Consider the following 12,633-nt stretch of genomic DNA (forward strand, 5'->3'; position numbering starts at 1 on the left):
ATTATAAATAGATGTACAATACCGAAATGACATCAAGTTTACGAATCAAATTAAAATACTAACCAATACTGTCGTTTATTTTTAGCATACTATTATTCAAATTAATATTAATATTAATATCAATATCATTATTGATATTATTAATAATACATTCTAGTCTTTAATTTTTGTGTTTCATAAACTAATCTGAATATTTATTTCTAGCTTTCATGGATATTTTTTATTTGAATGGTATGTAATTCATTTTCAATTAAATAATTATTCTCATTTAGATAAAAAAAAAAATAGAAACAATGCAAAATGAAAAATTACAAGCCAAATTAAAACATATTTTTACCGAAGAACAGCAATAAAAGCGCTGTTCCTTTGCTTTTTGTGTGATTTTTGTTGTTGTTGTGCATGTACTGATTTTGTGTCATGGATAGATACCCCATATCCTTTGTTTTTCTATTATATGTTAAAAAAATCACGAAAACTTTAAAGACACACAAAATTAATAAGATGTTTTATTTACAGAAAACCAAACGATTTAGCAACACGAACCGAGAAGCATAAGTTATAAATATATTTTATTTGGTTGTATGTCAAGTTCTAAAAAATAAACAAAAAATGATACATTAAAAATTACTCTGAAAGAGAAACAAATTAGAGATATGTATGCTGAATGTGAAAATACAAGAATGGTACAAGTGGGCAATTTGGCTATGTAACCAACCGATCAGTCAAAGAACATCTTCCCTAGATTCCATTTATATCTGCAATTATACAACCCGTCGTTTGTTTTTTTTTTTGCGACCTTGGGTTTCTTTGTCGTTAACTTAACTTCATCCTTTTACATACAATTTGTGACGTAAGGATATTTCTTGAATGAAAAGGGTAGATCATCAAACGTTAAATAAATAAAGTAAGTTTTTTTTTGCCAGTGAGTTCTAAAACACCTTCTGTTTTGTGCATACATGCGTGATCATCAAAAACTTTCATTAGAATGAAATCGAAATCCCTCTCTATAATATTAAATAAAAAAGAAGAGATGTGGTATGGTTGTCAATCTATCTTTTAGAGACCAAATGACGTTGATGTAAAATGTTAAGTCAGCTACTTATTTTGTTGGTGAAGGTTACATTCTCCCTCTCAAAAAGAACTGAGTGACAGATAATAGGTTATATTTGTCAACATAAAAACTATATTTACTAAACAAGGGATATATGATACAAAGTTATTACTTGGATTTTTCAGTACAAACAAATCATCGATGTTTCTTTGACTTTGTTTACTCAACATAGGTTTCTGAAATGACCTTCATCGGGTAGGATCGAGAGTGTTGAATGCCCCAAAAATATGAACTTTTAGAGCAAAAATGGGAAAACGACTAATATAGATGTTGGAACATGACCAATTAATATAAAGGTAAAGAACGAACTGGCGATCGACAGTATGACTGTTCTTTGTGGTTTTGGGAAGGGTAAGAGGCTACTTGTAATTCAGTTTGGTAAGGATTCGTTAAGCTAATCCAATTGTGAGGGGTGGACAGGAGGGTCCCTGATTCCCACTTCCCTAATCCCACATCCATCTCCCTTACTTGCAAACGAAAATCGGTCAAATTTCTTTTTCAAGCATATCCCTATTCACTCCCGCTCTTCCCCAAGGTACCTGCGTCCCGCCCCCTCGTTTCCTTACTCCTGTCCACCCCCTCAGTTGTGTTTACCTGATCATAGTAGATGATTGAAAAATTGAATACCCCTAAAAATATCAGTAATATAAAACTGGAAGATATTTTGAGTTCGGTATTTTTGTTATACTTTTTTTCAACATTCCACATGCTACTCGTTTCACTGACATCTATAACAAATATTTCATAAATTGCCGATAAATGACTGGGTATCAACTCCTCTATAATAATAGGACCTTAAATAGGTTTTGCTGTATATTCTTTTTGTGTCCTTATACGGTCATATAGCTCTTCGAATATTTATCTTCGGCTTTCAAATTTTCGGTTCTGAGCGTTCCTGATGGAAGGAAGTTGAGGAAAGCGCTTTGACATCAGCATTTATAATTTTCATTTTTCTCAACAAAACTCTAGGTGGTAACATGAAAAACAGAATTTTCGAATGTTTTTGCATGTCTTACTTCCACATTTGAGTAGGAGGCAAAGGGGCAACTCATTTATTGACCTTAAAAACGTTTATGCAATTAAAAAAAGAAAAAGATAGGGCATTGACTAACTACTAGACTAATAAGACCATAGAAGGTTTTTTTATTACTTATTTTTTATCGTCACTTTCAGAAGTTTGCCGCACCCTTTTCAGTCTACTCCTACGATACTGTTCCGTATTGAAGATGATTTTTTGCATCTCATCTCTGATCAGGCGAAGTTTGTACTTAACTTATTTGACACAGATGTTTCACTGCATGAAAGTATTAATTTAAGGTATCAATAAACTACTTGAAAATCAGTCGTAATTTCCGAGTTTATTTTTTTTCTGGTAGTTTATAGTTCAAGTAAACGTAATGTTTAATAGTAGTTTACAAATAGTTTACTGGACGCAGTAAGTTCATGAATTGACACCTGATTTACTGTCCAGTAATTTTCGAATTTAACAAAGTTTAATATACATACAACATTAAATTTAATGTAGAGAAAATCTGTAAAACATGATTTACTACAAATTTAAGTCAATAATATTCCAAACAGTAAGCTGTTTACTGTGGTTTTAAATCTGATTCAACATCGAGTTACAAATTTAATACAACGATAAACTTTCATTTAATGCAAATTGAAATCAAATTCAACTTCAAGTTTAAAGATTTAATGTGCGAAATAACTTGATTTACTTCAAATTTAAACTCATTTTGACTCCATTTACTATCGAAAATCTTTGTAATCTCCGTGTTTGGTGCACCAAATATATGCCAATTGACCTGCAAATTCACGACAGAAAACAGTATATTTGCAGCTTTCATCCACATATGACCAGTAACAGTTCTTACAATCGAACCCTATTATAATGCAGGATATATTTGTTTATACAAACATACTTCAGTATAACAAACAAAGCCATAATTATACACCCTAAGTTGCCACAACCCATAATTCGAATTAAACACTCATGATTGCCTCAAAATATAAGATATTACAGTGAGAGGAGCAACTGGAAATTCATAAAAAAAAGCTGCCCGTAATGGAGATCTAGACTATGGCGAAATCCTGAATAAAAAAAACAATTATCTAGAATCTTAGCTAAATTTATTCATTATTTTCAATTTACAAATACATGACAAATTAAAGTACTAACATTCCATTCTATAATAATTAAAAAAAAACCATCTACATACATAACAAAATTATAAAACTCGAATTTTGTGCATTTTTGTTTGTTTTTGCTAAAGCTGTTTTTAAGGAACAAAAACATATCAGCTTCATGACGTAAAAGGACTGAGTATTTAAATATAATAAGCAGAAACATATTTGCAGAATTCTCTTTGTTGTGGTTGTTTTGATTGTCTTACCTAATTACAACTAACAACTATTTTAATAGAAAGAGTTATTTCCCTTTGAATACAAAGATTCGAACTGAATAATAAAATCCAACGTAATTTGGAGGGTTTAACAAGCACCCAATTCTATACAACCCCTTTCTTATTAAAATAAAAAAATCAAGATCTTAATACTTATTTTTTTATAAGAATATTAATAATTATAAACGTGTAAACCTTTAAGCTAAAAACCAACAACAAATTTCTTCAATTTTTAAAGATACGAAAAATATTCTTATTTTAACAAGAGTTGTTTCCCTTTCATTGCTTACTGTTTTTAATCAATTGAAGAAAAAAAAAATTCACATATAAGATCCCAGGTACATGTCTATATGTTTTATCAGTGCAATTAATTTCAAAATATATATTTGATTATGCTCGCGTGGACATCAATATAATATAAAAAATACACAATGAAGAGCTTCACAACTAAAACAAGGATTTTAAATGTAAAACCAACTGTTGTATACATGCATTGTATGATTGCTTATATCAGGGTACCAGATAAAATTTACTGCTATCTAGTTTTTTTCTTGTTTATATTGTATAATTACGCACAACAGAAATATTTAAAACATTGAAATTTAATATATACCAAGTTTCTTACTATTTCGAAGAATTACCATTTTGTTTTCTTTTTTTTTACTACTATGTGCAAATAATACACTGCTTATTTTCTCGGTATCACTTCCATATTTATAAAAAAAAACAAGATTTTCCATCTAAAAATGAAGATTCTATAAAAAAATATTTTTTTAACATTTATTTTCCGTGATGCTAGGTTACAAATCAAAAAAGTTATTATATTTTGTTTTGCCAATGAAATGTACATTGTTCGTGTTATTTTTAAATAGTTTTGCCCATTACGACAATAGTATTACTGTTGTTTCGCGAAGCACTTTTCTTTACTATTTTTTATGAAAAACGTTCCCCTTCGAACCGCTTGTTGTTGTTGAAGACGGTATGTTGACATCCGACATGAAGATGTATTTTTTCTCTTTCTGTTCGCATCTATTTGATTTCGTGATGACTGAAATATGTTAATATAAGAATAGAACGATATATCAGATTTTTTGTTTTTTTAGTTTTGGACAAATAATTGTGTAAAAATTATTAACAATTACATGTAGCATTTACTTTGGTCGGTAAAACTTGCATACTTAAAACGAATAAAGTTTAATCATTGACATTATTTTTAAACTATTTAAACACCCATTCATGTCCTGGCACGACTTCTGGTTTTATCCTTGAGGAAACTGCCCCAACCTTTCGTTTATGGTGCTGCCGTCTGCTTCTCTTGGTTAGTTGATCATCATGCTTTTGGCTTAGTTTTTTTTTACTAATTTATCAACATCGTCAGACCTCCATGGCAGAGGTCTGACGATAAACGATCCTTCGTCTTATGAATCTGTTTGTTCATAAGACATGTTCTGCACCACAAGGCTTTTCGAGCCCTTTTCTTTTTGTTCCTCTGGTATACTGGACTTTTACTTTTATGGCCTCTTTTCTGTTGTTTAATTTCTAAAAAAAAAAAAAGAGAATAAAGCTCAAATCAAAATTCTTTGAATTTCATTTTGAATACATACAAATAGATTCCATATATGCCGTAATAACTCTCTTTCAATAAAGATATTATTATCATTATTATTATTATTATTTTCATTTTTATTATTATTATAACCTCAGCAAAAAGCAGTCTGTAAAAAAAATACTAGTGATTACTGTGACAGAAAGCATGCTGTATATTATTTATGAATATAATATATTATCCAACAGAACACTCAATTCTTAGCATTTAATTTCTCTCTCTCTTGAAAAGCCCGGCCGGCGAGAGACGGAGAGAGAAATTCTACCGTTACATCAAGTGAAGGCCTGCCGAGCTTTTTGAGTATTGAAAATTCAATTGTCGAGAGTGGAGAATTATTATATTGCACGAGATTCGGTGTTGGATTCTGTTTCTATTTTGATTTTTAGACGTTACGTAGACAAACTTTTTCACTGATCTGCAAAATGAGGTATATATATATATGTGACGTCATTAGATATGGTCACCTTTTTCTTTTTTTTATTGTAGCGTCACAAAAGGAATTTAGTGAAAAGCAAAATGAAAATGAAGTTAAAAGGGGGTTCCCTGTTTAGAGTGATATAAGTATATAATATTAAATAAAACTCCCGTCTAAATCCGCTTCTTATGTTGACTGTAATATCTTAATTGTTCACCATAATAAAAAAATCAGTTCTTACTCTTCTCATCTTGCTGTACACAGCCATTTTCCTGTTATGTTCTTTTTGTTTACCAGTTTCGTCTCTTCGTTTCTTTGCTTTGAACGATTCAAAATTTGTCTTTATCCATCCTACAAAAAAAAAATCTACTTAACGCAATGTAAAAGAAATATTTTTTTAATATACAATTGCTTGTCTCCATTTGAGACTAAACAGTGTCACTTGGTTATTCCATGGTAGAATGTTTTGATGTGATATGATCGAAATCAAAATAGATCTATTCAAGTTATATGATAGTATGCATTTGCTATTATTTATAATATGGAAATTATATGGCGTTTCAAAATATTACTGAAAGTGTCTGCTTATATGCCCGAGCAAATGCGTAAATAAAGTAATATATAAGGAAAGAAATAATATGTATATTTATTTTTCAAAATCATGAATAAGAAAAGGAGTCCAAATTTTACGTCGCAGGAGATTCAAAAAGTTTGAATGCAAAATGGAGAAGAATAAATCTAAATATTTTGCCGACTGAGCAACACAACTATTATTTTTATTGTAATGTACATTATACATGAAAAGTAATTAGAATTCTAGTTGATAATCATAAGACCATCGTAAGTCATGTCGCGAGCTAGTGTCTTAGGTTTACGACAAAAGTTATGATATGTCGAAAACATATCTTACGACTATGACATGTCCTAAGACCATCATAAGACATGTCTTAGTCATAAGATACTTTCGAAAAACAGGCCCCTAGCTGGTAATGGGATTACTCATTTCAACACTTGGTCCGAAATCATATGAAGTGAATTCAATGGTAATTTGGAACGTCATGTTTCGAAATAAAAAGAGGTAGGATACAGGTGTGTAGCAACAAGGAATCGACCATGTGATTTCAAAGGGGGGGGGGGGGGGTATGGTTATTTCCTAAAAAAATATTCTGAATCCAGATTTCCCTCATACCTTATAGTGTTAAATTTTGCAAAAAAAAATGTTCGCGCTTTGGGCGAAAAAATAAAATTCTGACTCGGACAAAAAACCATACCCCCTCCCCCCCTTAAAGTTAAATGGTTGCTCCCTAAAACAGCACAACAAAAATACCCTCTTGTAAAAAAAAGCCGACAGTATCAATGTAATGTTAACATAAGCTAGGATTTATTCAGTAACGTAACACTCTTTTCCAAAATAAAAAAAGTATCAACTGAATTTGACTACTTTTAACTTTTTAGATGTCATTCTTAATATGACAGTTAAACATGCCTTCTAGGATAAGCAATTGTATTGCAGAACTGCAATTTCGACTATTTTGTTTTTGGGGTTTGGGGGGGGGGGGGGGGGCTACAAACCTCTAACAACACCCTCCACTTCATCAGGATATTGGGCCTTTTACAAATTCTATGATGAATCCAGACTTCTCTTTGTTCTCTGTAAAATTATTTAAAAAAAGGTAAATTGAAAAATAATCTTACTGTAAATCAAAGCTTCCTTAAATAAGAGTGTAACAAATGTCGGTAAAATTATCAATTTGTGCTAAAATGTTGTTTGAATCTGAATAGAACTATGATTACCAAATACACATATATATATCCTGCAAACTTTTCACTTAAATTGACCCAAAAGCTGTGTACAAAATTAAGATTTATACTCGAATAAGTAGAATTTCATAATTAATGATTCAAAGTAGACATATGATCAAAATTAAATCTGTTTCAATGTCGTAAATCACAAGTAATCGAGCATTTTTCCTAAAACCGTATCGTTTAATGATGAATGTGGACATACATTACATATTAAGTTACATTGGTTTGAATAACAAACCATGAGATTTTTTCAATTTCCAAGGAAACTTTTAAATCATTTAATTTCATATACATACTTTGAAATACTGCCAGTTTCGTTCTTTATTCTCCAGATGAAATCCTTTTCAGTAATACCCTGCTGATAACCATCCCTTCTTGATTGCTGAAAGGAAAAAGTAATTGCATGAACTTCACCACTTCATTACGTTCTAATTAAAACACAACAACATGTAATCAAAGTGTGTAAAATTTTGCAATATTTATACAATTAAAACACAAAATGTAAGTGTGCAATATGTATTCGAATCTTGTGCCGACCACAATTACTTCTTTGTACATATAGTCCGAAAACAAAATTGTAATCCGCTACTACATGTACAATATGCAATATTTTGAAAAGGTTAATTAAAAGTTGAACAATGAATAATTACTTACTGCAATTTGTGCAGGGACGTTAATCTTTTGGCTTCCCTTTTTTCGTTCATTTGTTTTTGATTGTAGTATTTGAATCATAATATCCACTTTCTTTTCAACATTAATTTGTTTTTCTTGCACTTTTACCAGTTGCCTTTTCATTTAGATGACTTCTTTGTTAAAGTGTCAATCTAAAAATAACAATTATAACTAAACCATTTAAAATACATGAGTTACAAAACTCAATAAAGTTCATCATTTCTTAAAAACCAAAAGACTATTAAATCAATCCGTCATTCAGAATATATATGTACCTAAAAAAAGCACCTAAATTTATGACATTCACCGATGTATACAAGTAGTGTTTATAACAGATTTAAAGCATAACATATATTATATACAATGTATGTACATTGTCGGAAAATATAAGATGTATGTGTACGAGCTTTAGAAACAGGACGAAAAGCGAGGTTCTCCGAGCTTTTCTCCTGTTTCGCAGCGAGTACAAATACATTTTATATTTTCCGACAATGTACATATACTGTTTTTATCCTGCAATTTTCACCCGACACGTGAAACTTTAGTTGTTAAAATACAAATCATTGGATTTTAAAACTGGTGCGCACGAAATTCAAAAATCGTATGCAAGACATCGAAACTAATGCGCATGTCATTTCAAAAACTGGTGTGAAATTTTCAAAAATGGTGTGTAGGACTTTTAAAATAATGCGAACGACTTTCATAAATGGTACACACGACTTTTCATGCGCACTAGTTTCAAAGCGGTGCGCACGATTTTTCAAACTGATGTGCACCAGATTAAATCTCGGGCGAACGAAAATTGTATATGTATATGGCACTTAAGGCGCTCCGAACAACAGGACATGATTGTAGCAACATATAAAATTTACCTGGCGATTAATATATAATCAACAATTTTGCGCCTGTCCCAAGTCAGGAGCCTTTAGCCTTTGTTAGTCTTGTATGTTTTTTTAATTTTAGTTCATTTATATGTTTTGGAGTTTAGTGTGACGTCCATTTTCACTGAACTAGTACACAATTTTATTTAGGGGCAAGCTAAGGACCACCTCCGGGTGCGGGATTTTCTCGCTGCGCTGAAGACCCATTGGTGGTCTTCGGCTGTTGTCTGCTCTTTGGTCGGTTTGTTGTCTCTTTGACATATTCTCCATTTCCATTCCCAATTTTAAATATAATAATTCAGTTGTAAACTGAGAAATAAAAGTTGAAAACTCAGCTTAAAAATACTGTTTTGGTGAAAATATCATATAAGATATGCTGATTAGATAGGACATAATAATTTGTCCTTATCCATAATTAATCATTATAGTACAGTAACTTATTATTCAAAACGCAATACAAATTTGTAAAGGTTAAAGTGCTTTTCATATAGTACATTTCGTATATAAAGTATGATATTTGTGTACTCATTTTTAGATTTTTTGTCACGATATCATATTTCCAAACGGCAAATCGTCGATTCATATATATATATATATCAGGTGAAATTTTAGATACACGATGAAATAAATGAGATTTTAAGTGAATGAGTAATATTTTTGGTAATTCAAAACTATAGTATAATAGCTGAAAATGTGAAACTGTTGTTTCTTCTTTCGGAGCAGAGCTTTTAAATGGTCCCATTAGAACAGATGGAAATGTTAAGATTCAACAGGAGATTAATTTACTATAAACCAATGTGATCAGTTTGGTCACAATCAGTGACATAAATATAATGCAAAATAACGGATAACATCACAATTTTAATGAAATATATGGTAAAAATGAAGAACATTTTCAATTGTGACCATAGTTTCAATTTTACAATAATCATAGATAAAGAACACGCGTAAACGAAAATCCGATTAGCGGCTTTTGCCTCCGTTTTGATTTGAAATTGACAAATAAAAATTATTAGTTCTAGTTACTCATCGAAAGATCAATTGACTGATTGATAAATATTGTACAACTATTGATTTTGCAACAGTTTATTTAGACAATATGGTAAAAGCGCGAATGATTGGTCTCCATTTTCTTTTAAATGTTTTGCTAATTTTGAAAATAATGAACATGTGTGCACAATAATAATCAGAGACGATGATAAAACATGTGTTCATGAAGAGAAAAAAGAAGCGTGGTAACATAAAGAAAAGTGGTTTTACTGAAAATAGAAAATTACTGTTAAAAAAATCGGCTTGAAGTGTTATTGCTTTTTATTAATTCAGTTATATGATATGACTTCTTTTTTTTAAACATTGTTTCAAAAATCATTAATCAATTTATTCATTTTTTATTTAACTAAGAATTGAAAGTTCATAATTATTAAAACGGAAAAAAGAACAGCTAACCGACAAAATATAGATCACAAAAGAATAAGGATAACTAACACCTGTACATTTGTTATCATTTACTTTTCAAAGATAATAAAGAAATTGTTTTAAGATGTTTAACCTTAAATGCTTTTTTATTTATTCATTAATTGATAGAAGCAGTATTTCACCATAATATAAGACAAAGTATATCTATATGTCAATTGTCCGACTCAGAGGCGCTTTTATTTTTCTTTAATCTGATAGATTAAACTATTTCTAAGCATATACAGGACAAGTTGTAAAAGAGATTTCGTTTCTTTTTATCTTCGTGGGGAATTATTTTCTGAGCAGATTCAATTACCAGGAATGCGTCATCACATCTTATATCAATGAAGTAGATAAATATATACTTTCATTCACTATATATAATTGATTTGTCCAGATTTCAAATGTCAGTATTGTTAATTTGAATTTAGTTGCAAAACGAATTAATGACCATTTTATCCTGTATTTTTGCACACAGTTGGTTTCGAAATCAGGCAGTGATTGAAACCTATGGAGATATGAAAACTTAAGAAAAAAATATACAGGAACATCGTTAACCAAAAACAAAATGAGTATTAAAGCTATGTATCTTTTAGGTACAAACAAAAGATCCAATTTGGTTAATGATGTCATTTCATTTTCAAAACATTTCCTTTGGTTTTCTTTTGGCCGTTTTATGCAAACAATTCTATTTAAGCAGACGTGCAGACACATCATCTAGCTATTAGCTGAGGTAACTGCCATAAAACTAATATTAGTTACATTTGCAACAATTCTCGACTTGATATACAAATGTATACGATTACGAAAGTTTTATTTTGATTCGGTTATTTTAACTTTAATAAACATTTACTAAAGCAATTATGTGACAGTCATTGTATTGATATATACAGCTTTAATAATAAAGGGCTTTAATGATAAATGAGGCATCACTGTTAAAGAAAACGACGTTATAAATGGCTAGTTTTTAAAACAAAAAATACACGAAAGAATATTTGTCCCGGAAATGTGAAAAAAATGTTTGAACCTTTAAAGGAAAAAGTTTTTTACACACAAAAACATCTTGTTTTTAAATATTTTTTTTTCAATGTGTTTTATGATGGTCACTTGTCTAACACTGTTCTAACAAAAACCCTTGGTACTTGGGAACAGGACACTTTTGTTTCAGCCCTCCCCCTTTTTTCTGTAATTTGTTATTTTTTTGGTTTTCTTATAATTTCATTTTTTTCTCGCATTTTTCTATTTCATATGAACATAAATATACTAGAAATAACTTGTATTTGCAATTTTATATCAGTTCTAAAGTAAACTTGGAATTGATAGATAATAGCAAATATACAAGTTATTTCTAGTATATTTATGTTCATGTAATACAAAAAAGAAATGCGAAAATAATTGAAATTAACAGAAAACAAAAAATAACAAATTTTAGGAAAAAGGGGGCTGGCTAAAAAAAAGTGTCCTGTCCCCAAGTACCTTTGACAAAAACGTATCCGTTGTAAGCAGACAGATAGACAAAATTAAATCATAACATATTACACTTAAGAAACACTTCATTGTTTGAATTTTCATCGATTTTTTAAAGTTTTACCTTGTTTGCTGATGCTGTAGTCTGTTCTTTTCTTGATATACCCTCTGTGACAGAAGTAAGTGACCTGCTAGAACGAACTTCTCCGGATAAAGGTGTTCTAAGGAAAGTCGGAATGATTGTCCTGCTGGAACATGGTGTACTTGCCAAATTGGTTGGGGTATTAGAATAACTTCGAATTGACGGTGTACTAAAGCGACTGACTGTTACTCTACTGCATTCCAAAGCACTCATGGACTCATCGGGTATATCCTCTGGCCCGCCACATGCTCCTGCCATATTATCATTGGTTGTTGTTTCCCCTTTCTGACTTTTGCTGCTGTATTCATCTTCGCCAGATGAATAGTAACGTAGATGAAGGCTTTCATCTTCCATAGACACGTGTTTATGTATAAGAAAAAACATCACGAAAAACTACCTATCATATTTAAACAAGTTGCTTTCTTTAAAAAAAAGAAAAGCAACACGTGAACCCGAGACAACTGACTGGTCACCAAATATTTTTTGCTGAATTTATTTTTGCTTTTGATTTGAAATAATTGACTGTTGATAGAATGAGGTAATAAAAAAAATACCTTTATTGAAAATATGTTATTGTGTGTAGATTCGTGTACAAGTCAATTAAAATCATTGCTGGATTTTAGTTGTAAAAAGAAAATTGTATACAATTACCATTTGAAACTACCTTTTAAGG

At 30.4% G+C, this 12,633-nt stretch overlaps 1 long non-coding RNA gene across 2 annotated transcripts; it reads right to left on the minus strand.

Annotated features, from left to right (window-relative positions):
- Positions 1-3,717: 3,717 nt before the first annotated feature.
- Positions 3,718-12,336, minus strand: LOC127714366 (uncharacterized). 2 transcript variants are annotated; one of them, XR_007987702.1, is made up of 6 exons: positions 11,943-12,336; positions 7,998-8,167; positions 7,640-7,725; positions 7,110-7,188; positions 5,779-5,888; positions 3,718-5,055 (listed from the first exon to the last, which is right to left on the minus strand). It is a non-coding gene; the product is annotated as an uncharacterized LOC127714366 (long non-coding RNA). The 2 variants fall into 2 exon arrangements; XR_007987701.1 differs by lacking the exon at positions 11,943-12,336 and having other exon boundaries at positions 7,998-8,421.
- Positions 12,337-12,633: the final 297 nt, after the last annotated feature.

Source organism: Mytilus californianus, unplaced genomic scaffold (assembly GCF_021869535.1).
Source record: "Mytilus californianus isolate M0D057914Y unplaced genomic scaffold, xbMytCali1.0.p SCAF_9, whole genome shotgun sequence".
Classification (NCBI taxonomy): domain Eukaryota; kingdom Metazoa; phylum Mollusca; class Bivalvia; order Mytilida; family Mytilidae; genus Mytilus; species Mytilus californianus.